The 6,014-nt window shown below is 40.7% G+C and overlaps 1 protein-coding gene across 2 annotated transcripts in view; it reads left to right on the top strand.

Annotated features, from left to right (window-relative positions):
• The first annotated feature begins 5,683 nt into the window (after positions 1-5,683).
• CSNK1G1 (casein kinase 1 gamma 1) overlaps positions 5,684-6,014 on the top strand; it is a 248,682-nt gene continuing 248,351 nt past the window's right edge. For both annotated transcript variants that reach the window (XM_074234377.1, XM_074234373.1), the window contains exon 1: positions 5,684-5,905. The gene's annotated coding sequence lies outside the window, so the exon portion shown is untranslated. The remainder of the gene's footprint in view (positions 5,906-6,014) is intronic.

Here is a 6,014-nt window from a genome sequence, read left to right as displayed (position 1 = left end):
ACAATGTTCTTGGTAATGTGTACATTGTTCTCTTGGTTCTGCTCCTTCCCCTCATCATCAGATCCCATTAAGTCATTCATGTTTCTGTAGAGTCTGACCATTTATAGTTTCTTATAGAACAAAAGTATTTCATAGTATTCAAACACTTTGGTCATTCCCCAATTGATGGGCATCCCCTCAATTTCCAATTCTTTGCCACTACAGAAAGACTTGCTATGAATATTTTGGAACATGTGAGACTTTTCCCATTTCTTAAGATTTCTTCTGGATATAGTCCTAGAATTGGAATTGCTGGGTCAAAGGGAACGAATAGTATTATTGCTCTTTGGGCATAGTTCCATATTGCTTTCCAGAATGGTTGGATCAGTTCACGGCTCCACCAGCAATGCCTTAATGTCCAAATCCTCTCACAACTTTGCAGCATTGATCATTTTCCCTTTTTGTCATCTTAGCCAATCTGATAGGTGTGAGGTGATACCTCATAATTGTTTTTTTTCATTTCTCTAATCAATGATTTGGAGCATTTTCCCATATGATTATATATATAGCTTTAACTTCATTTGAAAACTATATCCTTTGACCATTTATCAACTAGGAAATGACTTACCTTATAAATTTGATGAAATTCTATATTTAGAAATGAGACCTTTATCAGAACTCCTGGTTGTGAAGATTGCTTCCCAGTTTTCTGCTTTCCTTCTAATTTTGGCAATATTGATTTTATCAGTGCAAAAACTTTAATATAGTCAAAATCATTCATTTTGCAGTTTATACTCTTTTTGTTTGGTCGTAAATTTGTCCCCTTTCCATAGATCTGATAGATTATTTCTTGGTATATTAATTTATCTATGATGTCACCTTTTATATCTAAATCCTGTACCCATTTTGACCTTATTTTGGTATAGGGTATGAGATTTGGATCTCTGCCTAGTTTTTGCCATACTATTTTCCAGTTTCCCCAACAATTTTTGTCAAATAGTGAGTTCTTATTCCAGAAACTGATGTCTTTGGGTTTGTCAACAGATTGCCATAGTCATTTACTGCGGTTTCTTTTGAACTTATCCTAATCTACTGATACATTACTCTATTTCTTAACCAGTTCCAGGCAGTTTTGATAAATCCCACTTTATGGTATAGTTTTAGATCAGGTAGAGCTAGGTCACCTTCTTTTACATTTTATTTCATCAGTTCCCTTGCTATTTTTTTTAATGTTTAAAATGAATTTTTGAATTTTACAATTTTCCCCCAAATCTCACTTCCCTCTACCATCCCCCACAGAAGGCTGTTAGTCTTTACATTGTTTCTATGCTATACATTGATCTAAATTGAATGTGTTGAAAGAGAAATCATATCCTTAAGGAAAAAATAAATTATAGGAGCAAGATTATGTAACTTTTTTTTTTAAATGAAAAGTCTTTGGTCTTTGTTCAAACTCCACAATTCTGAATACAGATGGCATTCTCCATCACAGATATCTCCAAATTGTGCTTGATAGTTGCACTGAAGGAATGAGCAAGTTCATTAAACTTGATCATCACCCCCATGTTGCTGTTAGGGTGTACCATGTTCTTCTGGTTATGCTCATCTCACTCAGTATCAGTTCATGAAAATCCTAGGTTTCACTGAATTCCCATCCTTCCTGGTTTCTTATAGAACAATAGCGTTCCATGACAGATATACATACACCATAGTTTATTAAGCCATTTCCCAATTGATGGACATTCACTCAATTTCCAATTCTTTACCACCACAAACAGGACTGTTATGAATATTTTTATTTTTTTTAGTTTTTTTTTTGCAAGGCAAATGGGGTTAAGTGGTTTGCCCAAGGCCACACAGCTAGGTAATTAAGTATCTGAGACCGAATTTGAACCCAGGTAGTCCTGACTCCAGGGCCACCTAGCTGCCCTGTTATGAATATTTTTGTCCAAGTGATGTTTTTACCCTTTTTCATAATCTCTTCAGGGTACAGACCCAGTAGTGGTATTGTGCAAAAGCCTTATAATTTAATGTAATCAAAATTATCATTTGTTTATAATGATGTTCTCCATCTCTTCCTTGGTCATAAACTGCTTCTCTTTCCATGGATGTAATAAGTAAACTATTCCTTGATCTCCTAGTTTGCTTATAATATTGTCTTTTATGTTTAAATCCTGTATCCATTTTGATCTTCTCTTGGTAGAAGGTATCCTTGCTTTTGTTGCTCCAGAGGAATTTTGTTACAAATTTGTGTGTCATCCTTATACAGGCCATGCTAATCTCCAATTTTATCATACCAATTTTAGTATGTATATATGTTGCTGAAATTTTGAAGTTAAAGTCTTGAAGATTAAGCATCATCTTCTAAGCTTTTCCTGATACCATCCAACTTCTAGAAGTCTTCCTTCCAAACTCCATGTATTTAGTTGCTTTTTATAACTAACTTTTGAAAATATACACATATATAAAAATAAATACATTTGTTGTCATAGAATGTAAACTCCTTGAAGATAGAAATTTTTATCAGACTTTTTCTTTGTATTCCCAGCAACTAGGATGTAGTTAAATGTTTAATAATAAATATTTGCTGGGTGATTGATTGCACTGACATTTAAGACAACTGTGCCAAATTTTTGTTTGAAATTGTTAGCACTAAAAAAATCTCCATTAATTCATCACTTTCACCTAGATACATATAGCACAAACAAAAAGCATTAGATTAATATTTAGAGCATATGCTATTGTTACTTTTCATATGGAACATGAATTTTTGCAAGTGTCAGGGAAAGGAAATCTAAGTATAAATGTGTTAGCACTGACATAGTTCTGCTTTCCTGGGCAGCTAGGTGGCGCAGTGGACAGAATATTGGCCCTGGAGACAGGAGGACCTGAGTTCAAAATTGACCTCAGACACTTATTACCTAGCTGTGTGATCCTGGGCAAATCACTTAATCCTACTGCTTTGCCAAAAAAAAAAAAAAAAGAAAGAAAAGAAAAGCAACTGAAGTTCTTTCCTAAAGATTTCCAAGGTTTAGCATTTGGTGCCAATTATTATATGTCTTCCTGTAGTCTTATAGTCTACAGTGAGTCAGTTAAATGACTCATGGGTACGATAAGACAATAATCCTGCTGTTCTTTTAACTTACCCAGAATTCCTATAGACTCATTTTTTTTCTCTCCTAAAGTGAGGTAGGATGACTCTGAGTCCAATTTGAAACCCTATGATAGGTTAACATGATTAAACAAAAAATAGTGTCTGATGATGAAAATACTTTTACCCATAGATTAATGCAAAAGAAATCCAGGAAATGATATATAAGGATGAATACTGCTATGTGCAGACTTCTATTATAGCCTGGAAGTTAGAGATTTGGATATGCATTTCTAAGGGTGCAGTAGATTAAGTGAAAAAATAATTTTCCAATACTCTATTCTTCTTCCTAAAGATATTTAGTTTCATTTTATGCAGAATTTATTCTAAAAGACCCTTATATTTACAAATCTCCTATTTGAATTAACAATTGTTTAATAAGTGATTACTAGGTACTTGGATCTGCTCTAGGTAATGGAAAAATAGGACAAATCAAAAAAGTCTCTCTTAGAAGAGCTTGCATTTTATTTGGGAAACTATGCACAGAAATGTATGTTGATGATCAATGATTGATTTATGTCCTTCATTCTTAAAGAAGACCATGACATTAGAGAGGTGAGACCATGACATGCAAGTGAACTGCATTTAAGTGAGGGATGCTGGGAAAAATCACCAGTTTCATTTTTTCCTTCAGAGTCATCTGCGTCCAGTGGTCATATATGGATCAGGACTGGAGACAGCTCTGGATTCAGTGGGAGGCCTTGGCATTTTAAAGCCAGGTTTTTTTCCCCCAGGTCACGTTTGACTGAGATAATCTCCATTAAAGGTTAATTAGGAAAGGGATGAGGAAAAAAGGCCAAGAATGACCCTTTCCAAAAAAAAAAAATCAATCTAGGAGGGTAAGACCTTCAGGGTTTCTTAGTGATTAAGGCAAGAAAGAAAGAAAAGAAACTTAGCCCCATAACCCCCCCTCTAAAAAAAAATCAATCTGGATTTTCGTTCAAAACAATGCATTCACTCTGAACCAATCAGGATGCAAACAATGACCAAGTGAGCTTAGCCTGAGACCCACTGCTGGCCAATCAAAGAGAACCAGAATGATCTGGAGCCAGTAAACCCCCAAGAAATCTTACTATGCTTTTGGGCAAAACAGCCCCAATTATAAGAAGAAAAGAAAAGAAGGGAAAAGAATTAAGAAAAAAGGGAAAGAAAGAAGAAAGGATGTGCCAGCAGACATATGTGTATGTCTGTATACATATAAACACAATTCACATATGTACAGACACATTTATACAGAACGTTAACATATACACAGACTACTTTTGTTGAGAATATTAAGTGGTCTAAATATGTTTGTATAAAGATATATATATATAGATATTCTTATATATGTACGCATATACATCGTTTATATGCATATACATAGTTTATATAAATCCAGTTTATATTTATGCATGCATATGCGTCTATAATTTATACAGACATACATCTATCTATAGATGTTTTCATACACACACACACACACACACACACACACACACACACACAAACAAAGACACAAGCTTTTTGATTGGATCTGGCATTTCAATTAGATTTACAGACCCATAAGGAAACCACACCAATTCAGCTACACAGTAAATCTAAGGTAAATGCAGGCTATTTGGGCATTGGGCCCTAGCCGCCGAACTGTGGAGCAGCAGAAGTGAGGAAAGGAAGTGCTTTTCAAGGCATGGGTAGCAGACCGGCTCTGCAAAGGCATAAGAGTGGGCAGGGTAGGTGCCGTTGGAATTTCAGGCCTGGGTATACTGTTGGCATCGCTCCAAGATTGAGTATGCCCCTTAAACTTATCTCTATTTCCTTCTTCGGATACCTGTTTATTCATTCCTTTCTTTTTTTTTCTTTTTTAGTTTTTGCAAGGCAATGGGGTTAAGCGGCTCGCCCAAGGCCACACAGCTGGGTCATGACTGATTTGAACTCAGGCCCTCCTGACTCCAGGGCCGCGCTCCATCCGCTGCGCCACCTAGCCGCCTCCGTTCCTTTCTTTTTTTCTTCAAGTTTGCTTCAAAAGGTTAGAGGGGGGAAAATAATGGTATGCGGCTTTCTGACCAAGAGCAGGTAGATGAAGATTCTAACAAAATCCGTTTCCCTTTCCCAGCCGGGGAGGGGGAAAAGGGGGCGACGCGAAGGAGGATCGATGTCCAGCCTTCGGGAAGTCGAGGCGGCGGTTTTATGTTGCTTTTGCTGGGGTTGAAGCACGGCGGAGCGCCCGGCCGAGGCAGAGCCTCGCTCGATCGCGCGCAGAGACTCTTGGAGGGGTGCGGGCCGCCGCCGGGAGGTGCAGCCCCGAGTCTGGGTGGGATGGGCCGGGGAGGCCGAGCGAGAGCCGCCGGAGCTGGGGCAGCGGAAGGAGGGAGCCCGCCTACCGAGCGGACCTTCCCCGAACTCTCCGAGGAGAAAGCCTGGGGGTGGGGAGTCAGGGTTTCGGAGGCACTTCCGCTTAGCAACCCCACGCGGTTGCTAGGGAAGACCGGTGCGGGGATCACCCGGAAGCGGTTCGGCCTAACCCTCCTCGCCTTCGCCCGGCTGGTCCTATCGGAGGTCAGGGTGCCGGCTGGTTTCGGGCTGAGGGCGGGGCCGGCCCTAGTGGTTCCGGTTCGCCTCCTGCCGCCCCTCTGCTCCCCGCCTCCCCCTCCCCCTCCCCTCCCGCACCCCTCCACCCTCCCGCTCCTGGGAAAGAGAGAGGGAGCCGCGGCCGGCGGGGAGAGGAGCGGCTCGGCGCCGGCGGCAGGGGACCGCGCCCGCCGCACCTGGAGGCGCCAGCGCGGCCGGATCCAGGTAGCTGCTGCGGCTCCCGTGAGCCCGGGGGTCTGGCGAGCGGAGCGACGTGTCCGGGGTCGGGCCGGGCGGGAGGGCTGAGTTGGCGCGGGAGCCCGGGCAGGGCCGG

This window comes from Macrotis lagotis, chromosome 4 (assembly GCF_037893015.1).
Source record: "Macrotis lagotis isolate mMagLag1 chromosome 4, bilby.v1.9.chrom.fasta, whole genome shotgun sequence".
In the NCBI taxonomy this organism is placed as follows: domain Eukaryota; kingdom Metazoa; phylum Chordata; class Mammalia; order Peramelemorphia; family Peramelidae; genus Macrotis; species Macrotis lagotis.
The sequence above is the reverse complement of the archived record's forward strand: the minus strand, read 5'-3'. Positions and strand labels throughout refer to the sequence as shown.